The following is a 17,826-nucleotide window of genomic DNA, read 5'->3' on the forward strand; positions in this document are numbered from 1 at the left end:
AAATGGCATTCTGTCCCCCTGCATCCTCCCTCCCGTTACTCATCCTTCCTTCCCCTTTCTTACCTGCCCTATTGCTGAGCTCTTTAATCCAAAGATGAGGTGACAGTGCTGTCTTCCCTCAGATCCCCTGGCTCTTTTCCCACAGTCTCCCTGGCTCTACCAAGCCAAATTCTCTCTCCTTTTTTTCTCTCTCCTCCCCAGTGTTACATCTTCACTTCTCTCTGTTCCCACATCTGAAATACTCCTTTAAAGCAAGAGTCCCTGTCTTCTTGTGTCATTTTGATCTTCTCCGTGTTGCCGATCAGGCTATTCCAAAATGACAGAAAAATATCTCTGGCCTGTTCATCTCAGTGAGCGTAACAGCAAGAGCGGGCAGCTACAACAAGTGTTGGAAAATCAAAGAGAGAAGGATGCGTGCAAAGTGCATCCCCACTTCCAAGCCAAAGGATGGTGAATCACAGTGCATGCATCTCATGAGGCGGTGACAGCGTACTGTCATGATGCCAGGTGTCAGCATTCCATGGTGAGCACCAAAGACTGGTCGGATGGCCCTGAAGCAGCCCTTGTCGTGTGGACTAAGTAGGGAGCCCACAGCGAGGTGCTTCCCACTGGGTGTGCCATCCCATGACCATGGCTGCAGCTGCAGGAGATGTGTGGCACACATCTCCAGTGTGACAGCACGGCTCTCCCAAGGTTAATTCCTCTGTGAGAGGTGGGTGGCTGCAGCATTTTTTCCAGAAGACAGACATCTGCCACAGCTCCCTGAATGCATGGCCAAGGTAGCTCATGATTCATGCATGCCCAGCGGCTGAATGCGTAACAGGTGCTTGGCAGAGCTGACGCTCAGAGTGCAGCAAAAAGCCCTGTGAGAATGGCAGCGGTCAGGCCCTGCTATGTCTGTGGGTATAAGCAGGGCAAGAAGGGCACACAAAAAGATAAAGCCAAACACAGGTTACCAACACAAAGCGGTGCATGCATTCCACATGTAGCCATCCCAGTCAGTGCTCTTGGCACCGGGCAGATGGCGCCTGGCTCTGGGTTATCACCCTTTCACTGCAAGCAAAGTGCTCCAGAAGTGATGGGCGCTGAGGAAGGACTGCAGTCCAGTCCCAATTCCATGCCACCCTCAGCCGTGCCCTAGTGGTCTGTGCACCAAGGGGCTGAGCGTGCCTGTGTGCTGGGCACAGTCATACAATGGTGTCAGCGGTGATAATAAAGGGCACTGAACGCTATGGCTGTGAAAAAATTCAGACAAATAAACATTCAGGTGAGAACTGGACTCCAGAGCTCCCTTCCAACCCCTACAACTCTGTCACTCTGTGATTCTGTAATGTATTCATTGCTTGCCTCTAGATAGCTCATTATTTTCTGTCTTGATGTCTTCCACCTTGCTGAGATGGCTCCCATTGCTCTGTGCATTCCTCGAAGGCCTGGGTTTCATGAGGCCTGCAGGGTTTTCTGTTCAGGTGACAATCTTTGCAGAATCCAGCCCCTCTTCCTGTGACATGTGCCAAACCAGGCTGCAATATCCTGTCCTGCCCAGGGTTCAGGGAAGCAGCATGGAGTTTTCAGCATGATTTGTGTATTTTTGCGCTCAAACCGTAGTACTGGCTGGCTTCTCCTGCAAGAAATGGGAAAAAGAGAGGGATTTGAAATAGAGTAGGGATCTAAATTTCTATTTTGTCCTCAAATCTGCAGAGAAAAAACTGGATGAGACTCTCTGGATGCGTGCAGAAAGGGATTGGGCTCTGGCACTGCTCTTTCAGGAAGAAAGAGTGCAGCAATTCTGCCATACAAATTTCTCTGCATTAGGCTATAAAAGATAATAGGTCTAATGGTTAAGCTAAGAGTATCAGGAGACCTTATTTCTAGCCCTAATTATATCAGAAATTATCTGCCTTTCCTTAGGCAAATCCCTTGATTATGTAGCGCTGCAATTTTCCAGTCAGTAAAATGTTTAGACACCTCTACAGTACCGAGATACGCAGAGGAGAAACATTCCTGTCCTCACGCGGTGGCACGATGCGCTCACAAAGATTCATGCGTGCGGAAGTTCAGACCAAAGTTGACGGCCAAACAAAGTTTGCTATGCTTTATTGCATTCTGAACTGCCTCTTTATTAGTTCAACAACAATACCTGTGAGCACTCTATTTTATAAGCCCTTTATATGCCCCATAAGATACTTTCTGTTGGTATTGGCTTACGGTTTCTCAAGTCTATCTAAGTTTGTAACTATGTTTATTGCAAAATGAAAATCAATAACAGGGGCTTTAAAAAAAAGGGAAAGAAGAAAAGAAAAAGCAGATAGCATTATGTGTTGAAATAGAAGGGCAAGGAATCCCATGCATCTGTGCTGCTTTTCAAACGACTTGACAATAAAGTCTCATCTTCGGCATAGAAATCAAGCAGCTCCATGGCTGCGTTGTTTGGGCTACACACAGGGTGAGCCTGTTTCCCCAATCAACCCTCGCTCCAGGTTTGCTTGCTGACTCTGGCTACTGCCATACTGTGACAAAGAAAAGAGGTATCCAGACACCAACGTGGTTCAAGGGCCTGGGAGACAGCAAGGGAGAAAAAGGGTATTTTCCGAATCAGTTCCCCATGAAATCACTGGAACTGGAGTTGTCCTGGGGGATAATAGAATGGATCATTAGATGCCTTAAAAAGTTCATATTGGATTTTGAAGCCACCCTGCAAGATGAAAAATCAGTAGTTTAGGCAAATAAATAAAAGTCAGCGAATCCTCTGTAGGCTGTGAATAGAGGGGCAAAGGGGTCGTAAGAAGAAAGGGATTCCATTCTTCACAAATGATACCATTTACACGTCTCTCCCTTCCGTTTCAGATCCTTCTTTTTCTTCCCTGGTGATTTAATCACACAAGGTACTGCAAATCAAATTGCTTCTTTTTCTCCTCAGGTATGAGTTAGCTCTTAATTAGGCTATTGGCAACGGTGAAATGCATCCTACCAATAGCTTGGGATATCCTTTATGTATGTTAAAACCTGTGTCTTTTACCCGCATTACAGGCATGTGCTTCTGGCAGATACTTTACCTATCACTGAATTCATTTGAATGCATTCTGAATTATGGGCTCTTTCACATGCATGAAAGAGTAATCGAGTTCACCATATTTAATTTTTCCATCTCAACTTTTTGCTCAGGTAAGAACACTAGGCATATGGAAGTGAATGCCAAGCTGAGTGATTGGATCAGTTGGGCTAGGTCGCTTTCTTTCTATGCTTCCCTGATGTACATCACAGCGCATAATCTAACATCTATTTCCAGCTGAGTCACAAACCTGGTGGGAGGATTCAGTATCTTTATGGAGACCACTTCAGAGATATTGCCCCATCATGCTAAGCAGGCATTGTTCCTCTACATGATGAATCCATGTCATCGTGCTGTGATAGCACCAAGGGATGTGCATTGCATTGCACTGCAGGGGCATATCCCCACTAGGAGAAGCTACTCTACGCACTTATGTGTGCTACCAGTCAGAGGAAGGGAGCAGACCATGGTTTCCAGTTGCCATCACAATGGTGTCATCTTGCTTGGCTGTGTGTGGTGCTGGATGGAACCCTTGGCACACCTATAAGGCAGGTGTGAAACTGTTTGAGTGGAACGTTTCCCAGGTTGGCCTGGGATAATGGTAATATATGTCTTTGTTTGACAGCTGATGAAATAAATGCACAGAATTACTGTCAACATCTGGAAATATAACCTAAGAATTCTGGTGCCTCTAGGCAATGCTGACTAATATTTACTGCTAAGCTTCTTCTTTTGGGGGAGATATTTACCAAGACTCGTATAAGCCTCAGTTATGAGAACTTCTTCCCAGTCAGGATTTTTCATAGGATGACTGAAAATGTCCAGAGGAAAGGTGTAAACTTTGCAGACTCCTTTTGCAGCACAGGTTTCGATTGCTTAGTGTCTTCTGCCCCGTTTTAAATCAGTCTCTGCAGTTTAGGATGGCTCTTTGGAATGAAAAGTAAAGCCCTATCCAAGGTACTGCGCCACTCCAAACTCCCAACAGAACAAAGCATGCCTAACGTTTGTGCTCAGAATGAGGCCCTTTTCCACTGCTAGCTGTTTTTCATGTGAGCAGTATAAAGCAAAATGGAAATGATTCCTGCACTAGCTAGTGTGACTTGGCTTATAACATCAAGCAGGAACGCAGGGAACAAAACATTGGTTTCATGCTAGCTACGGTAAACAACATGAGACTGCCTGAGAGCTGCAGCCGGGTCCCAGGCAAAACAAGGTCTTTGCTAAACAACATCAACACAGTAACTACAGTGTGAATAGCTAAACCGTGCGCTGTGCAAACGGAACGGCCAAATGAAAGTAAAGCACTGAATTATTTGAATGTTCTTCAAACCCAATTTAAATTTCACCCACTACTGAGACCTCCATTTACTGGCATCATAACTAATAATGGGAATGCTGCTGAAACGTCAGTTTTAGCGAGAAGCCCATTAAGAGACTGAGGGGGAAAAAAAAAGAGACATCATACAAGAAAACCAGCCATTTACAACATGGCATATAAGCTCCTTGCATAGAAATACAAAATAGCTGGAAATAAAAGCCAGGCAGTAAACTGTCCTTTTTCCAGCACATTCAGTAATCACATCCATCCAGAGCTTCACACAGGAAGCCCTGAATATAAATATTCTACAGCAGATGCTGTACTGGCATTAAAGTTCCCTGTTGGGGGACTGGATGATTCAAAGGGTATTAGAAAATCTGTACGCCTTCAAGATGCTGGTCTGAAATCAGCCCAGGTTAATTTTGGTGTGAAAGTCATTTCCATCTGAGAGGATTTTTTAGCCAGCTGGAAATGAACTGGAGGTCTACTACGTCCCAGTCTCAGCTGGCAACGCAACAGAGATGCTGATATATCAGGGAGACTGATCTGCTCCTAAATCCTGCTGAGATTTCTGGCTTGTGTAAGCATGGAGCTGCTTAGGAGGCAGGCATTCCCGTGCAGTGCTGTGCGTGCACGCTCTTACTCCAAATTAAAGGTTATAGAGACTGAACAAATCCCTGTGTATCAGCTGAGCTGTGTGCACATTCCTGTCCCCCACCCCCAGCTGTAAGGCAAAGTATGCCAGCGTCAGCCATCAGCAAACAAAGCCTGGTGCCATGGGGCGGGTGGCACACGTACCCTCTTACCAAGTGGGAACTGCCCCCTGTGGCGTCTGCGTCCAAGTTTGCTTCACCATTTAACCGGAGTGAACATGAAAGGTTGCACACGGGGTTAAGATGAAGCTTCACAACTGGCTGAACATTTATAGAAGCAAGTTTTCCTCTCTTCTTGCTCTGCTCTAGTTACTGCCAACAAGGATCCCAAAGCCCTAGAGAGTGCTGGAACACTCTGCGTCTTCTCTAAACACTGCCAGCTGTGTGATCTTGGGATTTTCAAGTGCTTCATTGCACATTTTCCCATGTTGCCTCCCGTCACCCATTTTCCAGCCCATTCCTCTGGCATATTTTGTAGTCTTTGAAGGAATTGTCTAGCAGGTTCTTTGAAATCAACGATATTTGCTATGTAAGTGTCATAAGAAGCGCTGTTACTCTGCGTGCAGCCTTGCTCTTAGTCACTGGGGAGCTGGGAAACAAAGTTGAAAGTCTTTCCAAGCAACCGACCCTCACAGCAACCTGGTGTCCCCCAGAATGAATTCCTCATTGCTCATCATTGTTCTGCAGCCAGCACACAGGACGGCCCCACGCAGTTTGAGCCTGGGAGTCCAACCCTCATACAGATTAGGTTAGTTTGGCATGGGTTGTTTTATGTACAGTTCTCTTGGTGTTATTTTATTTATGAATCTTGCTATTTCAGCCCATTCAGTCAAACTGTTTTTTATAAGAGGTTCCACGGGGCTCCGCTCTGCTGTCATAGATGGGTAGGTCAGGAACGTTTGTATGCAGTGAATGCTGCCACTCTGATTTGAAATCAGGGTCCTAATGATTAAAGTCAGTCCTCATAATTCCATCAAAGATTGAAGCTAAACGGAATGAGTGATATTTTCATGGCTGATAACTTTTTTAAGCTGGGTTAACATGAGGTATCTTCTAACACGAACAAATTGTTAGCAACACGAAACATTACACTCACACTGGCTGGTCTGCTACCCCTCGTCTACTGTGTCCCTAAAATATCCCAAGGCAGATATGCCACATTGCACACAATATGCTTATTAGCACAGTTAGGAGCCATTAGGGAGAGCTAGCAGAAGTGTTGTTAAAAGGCCTGATGATAAGGAAAAAAGTCTGGTGCCACTCAAGAAATGCAAATATGGCATCGTAGATGGCATACGCAGGCTGGCCTCATGCCCATTACTGATACTACAGAAAGGAAGAGTTTGGTGCCAACATCAGTACCCTAAGGGCTTTGGAAACCCCCTTAACTCCATGCAACGCAAATTATTTGAACCTGGTAATTTATTAGGTCCACACTTTTTAAACAGTCAGCGTGAATCTGTTTTCTGAGCTTGTAAAGTCATCAGGGCAAGGACAGCCTGCAGAGCTGAGTTCAGGGGATCCTGATCCCAACTGGAGCTACTGAACAGCAGCAACAAAAAGACAGTGACACCTTGCTCTACGGTGCACGCTTGCAGCTTGTTTATCTGCTCACCATCACCAAGACGACTTGTCTCAGCTCCAGTTTCTCACAGATGGATCTTTTTGCACCAACAAACTTGAAGATTGCCCCCAAAAGGGGTGTGACATCTTCCCAGATATTCTCAGTTATTTTGTCTTCATTGATTGGCTGTGCTTTCACAATTCTACATTTCTGAGTAGCTGATGGGATAGGCTGCACATCGCTCCACTACAGTTGTCTAAGGAGCATGGCTGGAGAAGAACAAAGAGGTTTTCTTACAGCTGGGCAGGAAAACATTCTGAAAAGAGCACAACTCCTTCTGCACGGCTTCTACCAGGATCTGACTTCACTTTATGCACACACAGTGGTGGCAATTTTGTTATATTTTGAGTACCACCTGGAGATCCCATCAGGAAGTTTCCTAGTCCTCAGGGTTCCCATGCAGCAACATCAACTAGACAGGTTTGCAACCCAGAAGGCAAAAGTGAACAACTATGAAATCATCATTTGTAAGCCAAATTGCCAAAATTCAGAGATTTAACTCTTTTTTTTTTTTTTTTTTTCCTGGCCCAAGGAGGTTGTGGATGCCCCATCCCTGGAGACATTCAAGGCCAGGCTGGATGTGGCTCTGGGCAGCCTGGTCTGGTGGTTGGCGACCGTGCCCATTGTGGTCCTTTTCAACCCAGGCCATTCTATGGTCCTCTGATTCATTTGTAAAGCTGTAACACCTGCATCATTTCAAGTGTCTTTTGGTTTTTGTTTGTTTGTTTTTTGTGTTTGTGTTTGTTTTTTGCCAGATACACTCTGAAAAGTTAGGCATTATTTTTGAAAGCTCTGCTTAATGCCCCGGTGTGATTTTGACTCTTCAGATGTACATGACTGCCATGCGGTTGGCAAGACCTAAACATGGCACTGATGGGCTTCAGAAATAGCTGGGGTGGTCACAAGGACAGTAGCCTGGGTTGCTGTTGTTGCAGCTGCCGCAGGCTTCACCTGCTGCAGATGACAATGAGTGAGAGTGAAATGCCACTGCCAGGACTTGTCTGTGTTAGGCTCAATATGAGGCACAAAATGCCTCAGTTGCTCTTGCAGATTGGCTTCATATGCATGTTGAGCAGATGAATTCTCCCATCAACATAAGAGAACACAACTTCAGTTCAAATATAATGCATGAACTTTTATTAATGTAGATTGAGTTCAAATGTAATGTATAATAACTTTTATTAACTTAGATTAAGTTCATAAATAAAGGATTAACTTTTATTAACTTATATGTAGTTCAAATATCTATCTATCTATCTATCTATCTATCTATCTATCTATCGATCGATCTATCTATCTATCTATCTGTGTATCTATCTGTGTATCTATCTATGTATGTATCTACCTGTGTATCTATGTATCTATCTATGAATCTATCTATGTATCTATCAGCAATTTTCTCCTAATCAATAACTCCTTAGAACTATCTAGAAATATCTTGGAAAAAACCCCCCAAGCATTACAGTGCTCTGCAGCAGAACTGCACAAGCGATGAACCATTGCAAGATTTCCCTTGCAGCTGTTTAAGTTCTCAGGTGACTCAGTGTCAGTTTGTCTTGGCTGGAAGTGTCCCAAGAACTGCAGCAATGGAGCTCTTTGCAGCATTTGATTCAGCCTGCGGCCAGGCCTCAGCTGCAAGTTTTCCTTTGGAGGATGCTGCTGTGAGGTCCAGATGCATCTTTTGGCATCGAGCAGATGATTGCAAAAGGAGGTGCTCCCTTTGTGGCTTTCACCTTCGCCTCCTCGCTCACCTTGCTCTTCTATTCAGCCTCAGGTGTTTTGCAGGAGGTTGCATGAGAAGGTCGGCATCTTCTTGGCTTAGTTTTCTCTTCCTGCAGAGCCTCACAGCTTCATCCAGCCTGAGACATTTAATGGGAGGTTGCATGAGAAGGTCTCCATCCTCTTGGCTTAGTTTTCTCTTCCTGCTCAGCCTCACAGCTTCATCCAGCCTGAGACATTTAATGGGAGGTTGCATGAGAAGGTCTCCATCCTCTTGGCTTAGTTTTCTCTTCCTGCTCAGCCTCACAGCTTCATCCAGCCTGAGATGTTTCATGGGAGGTTGCATGAGAAGGTCGCCATCCTCTCGGCTTAGTTTTCTCTTCCTGCTGAGCCTCACAGCTTCATCCAGCCTGAGACATTTCATGGGAGGTTGCATGAGAAGGTCTCCATCCTCTTGGCTTAGTTTTCTCTTCCTGCTCAGCCTCACAGCTTCATCCAGCCTGAGACGTTTCTTGGGAGGTTGCATGAGAAGGTCGCCATCTTCTGGGCTTAGTTTTCTCTTCCTGCTCAGCCTCACAGCTTCATCCAACCTCAGGTGTTTTGCAGGGGACTCACAGTTGAGGCAGGACCTTTCTGCCTTGCTCTTAATGTGGAGCATCCTTCAGGCCTACCAGCACAACAGCCAACTGGCAGCAGGCTTGGCCTCAAGCTTTATTGCATGTGTTGTGTTCCAAGAATCCATGGCAACGGGTGGCGTGGTCATCCACCTGCCAGGTGTGACCGTTGAGGCAGTTGTCAGAGCATCCCTCTGCGTGCTCCTCCAGTCCAAACGGAAAGAGCTTCTCTGAGAGGAGCCCATGGGGAACAGCATTGCAAGTGTTGGTGCGGAGCAGGCAGACATAGCTATGCACTGCTCTCTCCTGAACCAGCAAGCATTGTCCAGCGTGGCTCTCAGCCAGCTGTGTCCACACTCGTGTGGGACCCTCCTCATCAGGGCCCATGGGCTTCTCCCCATCCTGTGTGTCAACTGCTGCGTGACACAAGGGATTGAGTGTACATGAGCAGGTTTTGCTGCAGGTTTTGCTGTCCTGTGTGAGAAGGCTTAGCTTAGGTAGAGACAGCGTCCAAAGGAAAGCAAATGATGGGCCGTGATCCCTTCAGCCCAAGAGGGGAGCGTGTCTATCCAGGCTGCACAGAACACAGCCTTACAAATGGTACCTCACAGCACCGCCACAGCACGTGGCCGGAGCAAAGGCCTGCAAATAGTGCAGCGCTTTGATCTGGACAGGCCCAGAACAAGACAGGTGAAAATTTGGGGCAGAGTGGCTGGAAGACTGTGTAGAGGAAATGGATCTGAGGGTGTTGATTGACGCTAGACTGAACATGAGCCAGCAGTGTGCCCAGGTGGCCAAGAAGGCCAATGGCATCCTGGCTTGTATCAGAAATAGTGTGGCCAGCAGGAACAGGGAAGTAATTATCCCCTGTACTCAGCACTGGTGAGGCCGCACCTCGAGTGCTGTGTCCAGTTTTGGGCCCCTCACTGTAAGAAAGACATCGAGGCCCTGGAGCGTGTCCAGGGGAGAGCAACAAAGCTGGTGAGGGCTCTGGAGCACAGCCTTATGAGGAGCAGCTGAAGGAGCTGGGATTGTTCAGTCTGGAGAAGAGGAGGCCCAGGGGAGACCTTATTGCTCTCTATAACTACCTGAAGGGAGGTTGTAGTGAGCTGGGGGTCAGCCTCTTCTCTCGTGTGACAGTGATAGGACTAGAGGGAATGGCTTCAAGCTGCGCCAGGGAAGATTCAGGCTGGACGTTAGGAAATACTACTTCTCTGAAAGGGTGGTCAGGCACTGCAATGGGCTGCCCAGAGAGGTGGTGGAGTCACCGAGCCTGGTGGTGTTCAAGGAGCGTTTGGATGTTGTGTTGAGGGACGTGGTTTAGTGAGAACTATTGGTGAAGGGAGAATGGTTGGACTGGATGATCCTGTGGGTCTTTTCTAACCTTAGCAATTCTACGATTCTATGATTCTATGAACATAAATGCAAAGCAAACATATTCCTCTGATCTCCATTGCAGAAACTAACATTAGAAATGCACAAGTAGTCTCTGCTTTGCTTTGCAACTGCAGTAATCCTTGACCATCCCACTGAAGCAACTTGCAAAGTTCCCCTGTGCAGCCTTAACGCAAGGAATCTTGGAATGCAACTTGAAAGAGACCTACACTGCCAGCATGTGGGCAATTTCCCACCTAGTGCCCTTGAGATAGAAAGGGTACAGATGTGGATGTACGTGGATTCACGTGAGAAAGTTCCTAGATACTCAAACACTTGACAACAAGGAAAGAAATCAGTGATAGCACACCTCATGCTAGACCTTTCTAACTGGGACTTATTTAGTGATTACTTGGACACATTAGCTTTGAAAAGGAGTTTTCTGATGAAAAAAAAAGACAAAACAAAACAGTATTTATGATCAGCAGATAGTTTTGATGTGCATGAGATCTGCTCTGAAATGTTCAGTGGCTAATAGGATCCACGCTGCCCAGCTACTCATGTCTCAACTTCACCCTAGACTACACTTAATCCTTACCGTATTTAATAGAATTTCTCTTCTTAGCATATGTATTCCTCTTCTACTGTCCTTGGAGATGTGGTTTGACCCGGCAGGTGCCTGAGCACCGTGACAAATGCATTCATATATGAATGCATATAACAGGTGATGCACAAACAATTGCTCACCACCCCCTGACCAGTGTCCCACTAGATCACCCCCTTCAAAACTCCTTCCATGTGATGTCACACGGTATGGAATATCCCTTTGGCCATTTTCAGTCCTAATTCTGTTCCCTCCCCCACTCCTTGCGCCCTTTGCTGTGAATGCCCTTGGCTCTGTGCAGCACTGCTTAGCAGCAACTGTAAACATCAGCGTTACCAACATTGTTTTCCTCCTAGAACCAACCATAGCATCAGACCTCTGAAGAAAATAATTCTGTCCCAGCTGAAACCAAGACAGCAATGTGGGAGCCTTCATTTATTACTTCTGTGCACACTACCAATGCTGGGAAGGAGTCTTTTCTTTTCTGAAGTGGGAACCAACCTGAATTTATCCCAACACCTGCCCCGTACTCTGTCTGCTGCAATTAAATGTCAAATACTATCTTGAAGCAAGAAAAAAAAATAGATAAATGTTGGACAAACCCACCTGCAAACAATTTAATTGAAAATTGCACTGCATTTAGAGGTTTTGTGTGACAGCATTATGTGCCCTGCATATTGTAGTTCATGCAGCAATCAGAAATTCCCTTTGATCTGGTGTCCTTACTGGCTTTCCTGCAGGAAATTAAGGTAAGTACACAGAATACTTGTGCTCTTTGAGAAGGTCTCTCCAACATTATAGATGCAGCTCTTGCAAAGTTTGTTCTTTATACCCATTCAGTGGACCGCTCAGAAATGTAAGACTCACATTTGTCATCAGTGTAAAACCAGTTATGACTTCAGTCCAAAAAAGAACCCACAAAAAAACAAAACAAAACAAAACAAAAAAAACCCCTACAAAACCCAAGTATCACTGGCCTGGTGGTTTGTATTCTCCCACTGACAGCAAGCTTTTAACACAGTTCTTGCTCCTGTATTCCTAAGAACAAGAGGCTTCAGAGAGCCCGGGAATCTGGCCCAGTGGTTATAACGCTGGCTTGAGACACACAAGAGCTACAATCTGCATTTGGCTTTGCTATCCCTGGAACCAGTTCAGCAGTGTCTTGTTTTCTGTCTGGTCACCAAGGCTCTAATGTAGTTGCCCTAATAAAAGCAACACAGTAGGTGCAGGCAGTGCAGACTCATCTTTGCTCAGCAGTGCAATAGCTTCTTGGAAGCAAGCAGAGGTGCAAAATATAACTAACTACATCTCTTATCAAAATCAGCAGGAGAAGTCAAAGCTGTAGGATCATCTTACTTAGCGTGAGTGAGTCCTGGTGCAAAACCCTTTTGCAGTGGTTTGATCAGTTCTGACATCTCTGTCTTAGGAAATTGAAGAAGCTGAAGACATTGAAGCTAGGTGAGTAGCCCAGAATGTAGGGACTTCATTTCAGAGCGAGGTCAGAATAGAGTTCCCAGAACTCCTTTGGTCAGATCACATCTCATTCTCCCTCAATCTCTGCTGGAGATCACCGACAGAAAAAAAATAACCTCCCAAAATCTCTGACCAGAAGTCACAACCAGAGCAATTAGAAGCATTATTGGAAAGAAACCAAGTAATATCTACCTGTTCGGTAAGAAGGGGCCCAGAATATGGCTCTTCTGAGGGGGTTGGATAGGGCTGCCCAAAGATGGCATTCAAAAAGCCAATATCATGCTGTGGTTTGTTTATTGTCTTTGATTATTTTTTTCCTGCAGCATTTGCCTCTTATTCGGCCCATCTTCCATTTTCTTATAATCAAATGGAATTATTTTGGTCATTTCACATATAATATTTAGGTCTATTTTTTTTTTCTGAAATAATATTTTGTGCCTAAATGAAATATAAACATATATTACTGATAGCAAGGCCTGCAGTTAAGATTGTTCAGCTTTCTCACACATGGCACCATTTGGGAATGGGAATCTGTCTTTTGCCGTCTCCAGGAAAAAAACCTGGTTCTTTGGAAGGAGAGAAAACACAGTGAGATTAAGAAGGGGGACTCAGAGCAAAAAGGTGGGGAGCAGCAGAGGAGGGGTAGCATTGGAGCCATCAGACAGATCAGCACAGGGAATGGTAATAGCGGGCAGCAGAGGTACAGTGGCAGTTAGAATGGCAAAAAGGTGGCAGAGAAAGAGCCCCAGGGCTGGATGGGAATGCAGAAGGAGGATGTCAGCATATAGGCCGAGTGGGTGGCACAAGATGTGGTGTGCAGGGCTAAAGGAAAGCTCAGAGGGAAAGCAAGCACGGGGTGAGTACGGATAAAAAGGAAGGGAGAGTGAAATCCAGACACTGAGTTAGAACTGATGGAATTGTACTTGATGGAATGAGAAACACTGGGGGAGAGCAGTAAGCAACAGAGAGAGAACTGATTGAGAGCAAGGGAAGTGCAACACTGGTCTGGAACCGAACCCGTCCGTCCTGCTTCATCTACTGTCAGCCAGGGCTGTGGCATTTCCTGACAGCGTGCATCTGATTTCCTTATTCTGCATCCTTTAATGGCAGGACCGCGTGATGTAGAGCAGTATAACGGCGTGCTCTGCTAGCTCAAGTGATAGAAGGATGCTAGAGATATGAAAAAAACAACGTTAAACTTTTGATGGGAGAATTGCTACAAGCCTTGCTCCACCGTGGATCTGAACATCAAAACCATTTCTTAACTCTAGTGAAAACAATTACACTGTAAAAGGTTTTAAAGTCTGCTAATGTTGCAACAACAGTGATCAAGAAGGCATGCAGGAGCCAGACTGCAATGATCAAAAATGGGCAAAAGTTTGTTCAACAGACTTGCAGGTAGGACTGAGTGTGTGCACACATAAAACTAGAGGCATGGGTGCTCTCCTTATGTCTGCCAAAAGAACTGTATGACCCCAGGCAATCTATTAACCTCTCCACACCTCAACTTCTCCATCTATATCAAGGAATGAGGAGGACGTATTTTGTACTTGACAGGTTTGTAGATCACTGAGGCCTATGAGATACACCCAAGGGTAGCTCACATTGGCTGCTTAGTCCTGCATGGCTACGTGGCAGAGTCGCCGTTTCCACTTTATGCACCACGCGGTGCAGTCAGAATTATGGTGAGAAGCCAGCTCTGGCAGTCCATTAATACACACCCTGGCATCTCTCAGTGCTGCATCCGAGAACTAATCTGCCTCCAGTCTCAGCTAATTGGAAAAGGTTTTTTTTCCCCTCTATGTTATGTGGATTTCCAAAGTTAAATCTTGAGTGATAGACAGTGCTGTCACAGCAGCATTAAGTGTTTAGAGGGTGATTATTCTTGAAAGACTTTCATTTTTCAAACTTCTGCTCTTAGAAAAAGCTGCGGAAATAAATGAGACCACCAAGAGCTAAACGATCCTTGGAGCTTCACAACAGTGATCTCCACAAAGAGGATGCAATAGCCCCGAGCCTTGCCCATTGCATTTGCAATTACAAGAATCTGCAGTTTCTTCCTAGCACTGCTGGCATTTGGGGGCTCGGCATCACGTAGAATCCTATTCATAACAGCCAAACTGCTCCTGAGAGAATTCGCTCTCAAAACGTCAATATACTTCTGGTAACCTTTCTATTTAATAAAGAAAGAGACAGCTTCAATTAGTGAGGAGTATTTGGTATAAATTAGATTATTTTAAAAGTTCCTGCAGCGTTGGAAGATATTTTTAGTAAATGAACAGCTGTCACTTTGGCAACATTTATAGCCTTCGACTTACTGGTTTTTAATCTTTATACCTGGTCAGTTGTTCTGTATGAGTCAAACCACACCCGTCACTTCTCACTATGACCAACCAGAACTATGCCTGTTAAGAAGATGAATGAGGAACGCTCAGTATTTATGATCCCACTGCTGTGAGCGGCTAAACTCTCAGCTATGTGGAAGATGAGACTTGCCTCATAAAGTCTGTATGCCCTCGATCCACGGATGGGTGTAAATGGGATGGACTCTGTGGAAAGGCAGAAATGGGCCCAGCTGAGAACAGCAATCCACTTAGTTGTCCTGCCAAAGGAAACCAGCATATCATGCTTGGGCGATGCATGGGCAGCCTGGGCTGCAAGCAGCGACTGGGCAGCTCTTCTGATCTGCCTCCCTTGATGAACACTGGCTGTTACATGGTTAAATCCCAAACTTTGCTATCAGCAGAGACAGAAAAGTGGGTTCTTTCCTAGCAGCGTGGATTTCACATATCTTCCTCCTCTTCCATTCTCCTGGCCTTCCGTCAGTACCAGGACTTGAGCACTTCCTTTCCTCTTATTCCCCAAAGGAATATTTAACTTGCATTTTAGCAAAGACCTTTTATTATTAATATTATTATTATTATATACAGATTTATCAGTAAAATTCTTCAGGGGGAAAGCTTTTGTCATCCGTGAAAGTGCAGCACAAAGAAACCTGGCCTTATCTTACTAATTACTCCAGTGCTTCCTCAAATCCTATCAAGCTGCTTGTTATTAATCAGTTAGAACTGTGTTGCCTGTATGGCAGTTTAACATATGCCAGGATGAGGTCTGTTTGCAGAACTCCAGCTTTGGCAGTGAGCAGGGAGATGCTGTTGCCAGCAAGAACAGTCCTATCAGCTGGGTCAGGGGCCAGCAGACACATCAGTTCTCAGGTGCTAGGCCTGGGGGGCTGTGGATGCTGTGCCCACACCTACCTTCACCATGTTGTCCCCAAAATAATACATATTTTATGTTAGCCTTGACCCAGAAGCGAATCTACTGCGATGGATGATGTGGATGTAACTGTCGTGGGTATCAGACACTATAGGGTGTATCTAATGTCCCATCAAAACAAAGGCTGCATGGCTCTTTACCCTTCTACCTGCCCGAAGACTTCACATCTGCATCCCAGATGTAAAAAGCCTTCTCACAAAGTTGTTTGACTGTCATCACCCCAAAGTTTCCTTGTGATAATGTATGGATTATGTACGGGACTAAAGTTATTCTGATAATTCTTTCCAACCAGCATCTTCTCTGGTAGAGGCAAGCTGGAAACTGCTGAGAATTACACTAGCAAACAAATGTATCCAAGCCCCAAGGTGCTAAATCCTTATGTGAATACTGGCACACTCTCTCTTCCGAGAGGAGCCTGTGCAAAGCTCCTTTCAGATGAGTTACTGCTGGAGTCCTGACTTCGTTCCTTAAGCAGATTCCTGCTTCAGGCAAGCAAGAATTTTGCTCCAAGAAAAGTTGCTGCAATGAAAGCAGAGAACAAAGCAAATCTGCAACGTTCCTTCAGAAGACAAGGTGAACATCTGCTGAGGAAAGAGCTGCACAGGATGGGGAAGAGAGTTGGGCAATGGGGTTTCACTAGAAAGTGATGGAGATTTGTGCCAAAAGTAGACGAAAGGTCTGAAATAGGACTGCTTGCCTGGGGATGCGAGAGGGGAAATATCGAAGGAACGAGATAAGAATAACGTGATCTTTCTCTCGAGGCCCTCCTCCACTTTCTGGCAATCAGCAGCTCACAGAGGAGATGCAGCCCAACCCATCCCTCTTCCACTTCAGAACGTCAAAACATTTTTCTAACAGCGGCGGGTCGAGTTTCACAGCCAGGCTGCAAAGAGGCAAACCATTACTATTGCTATTTACAGGTCAGAGAACAGAGAGATTAAAAAACTTAACTTTGAGAAAAGAATCCAGGGATTCTTGTTGCATCTCCACGTGCCATATGCTGTTAGAGGTAGAATGCATTCGGTAGGTGCCGGTTGAGTATTAGCACACAGTAAACTCACCGAGGCACTTTTCCATATTTTCTGCAGTTGTCAACATATAATAAACACGTCCTCTTTCATGTTACACGTTGCTCCTTTCCCACTCTGGGTTCATTACTTCCACAGTCCGCAGTTATTAAATATACTGTTTTTGCTGGAAAACATAGAAGTCATTCTGACTTCAAATGCAAGCTGCTTTGACTCTTCTTTTAAGGAAGGAAGAACCGCTGGCTGGACACACAGGGTTGTCCTCTTTTCAAGATGTGCTGTGGGATCATAAATACCTCTCTGGACAGGACATGGAGAGAGCAGATGGGACTTCAGTTCAACGCTTGCCCTAGGAGCAGCAGTAGGAATTCAATAAGGCAGTGTGTTTCTCTGAGCCCTGGCCCTAGTTCAGTGAAACCTAAGTTGACTTTCTAGCCGAGGAGCAAAAGTACTGAGTCAGCTGTACGACAGTTCAGAGGGAGACGGGGATGGCTCATAAACTTGTTTTGTGTTTTAGCACGCCATTAACCTACTCATAATTAGGACAAAGCGCGGGATGGAAGCTGGGCAGGCGCCGATGCTGCCCTTGCTGCCTGCGGATTGATTCTCCTCTCACCCATGCCAGTGTTACACCAGCGATTTGTTGGTGTTTCTGTGGTCTACTTTGCTGCAGTAAGGATATATGCAGTGAGCCCAGCCCAGAGCTCTAATATCTGCTCTAATTTAATTCGTGTCTCACACTCCGCATGGGAATTCTCATCTAGACGCGGCCCCTTTTGGGCCTTGTGCTACTTCCAAATATAGGACCTTCCCATTAGAGCCGGATTTGGTGGGAAGACCAACTAGCTCGAGTTCATTCACATGACTTGCTCCGTGTTTTAAGGTTTGATTTAAGATGTTTCTCTCCTTCTGCCTACAGCCCCTTTTAAGCAGATTGCATGTTTTATTGTTTGGCTTAGTTTTTTTGCACATAAATCAATATATAATGAAGCTAAGCACTCTTACACTTGCCAAGACACTGTGCAGACATTAATTCTCCTAACCACCTGGGAGGTAAGTAAAATAAAGAGCGTGATTAGCCTCTCTATCTAGGT

The 17,826-nt window shown here is 45.4% G+C and overlaps 1 long non-coding RNA gene across 1 annotated transcript; it reads right to left on the reverse strand.

Moving 5' to 3' along the window:
• Window positions 1-1,312: 1,312 nt before the first annotated feature.
• Window positions 1,313-3,548, reverse strand: LOC121106618. Its single transcript, XR_005839297.1, has 2 exons — window positions 3,300-3,548; window positions 1,313-1,621 (listed from the first exon to the last, which is right to left on the reverse strand). It is a non-coding gene; the product is annotated as an uncharacterized LOC121106618 (long non-coding RNA).
• Window positions 3,549-17,826: the final 14,278 nt, after the last annotated feature.

Source organism: Gallus gallus, chromosome 12 (genome assembly GCF_016699485.2).
Source record: "Gallus gallus isolate bGalGal1 chromosome 12, bGalGal1.mat.broiler.GRCg7b, whole genome shotgun sequence".
In the NCBI taxonomy this organism is placed as follows: Eukaryota; Metazoa; Chordata; class Aves; order Galliformes; family Phasianidae; genus Gallus; species Gallus gallus.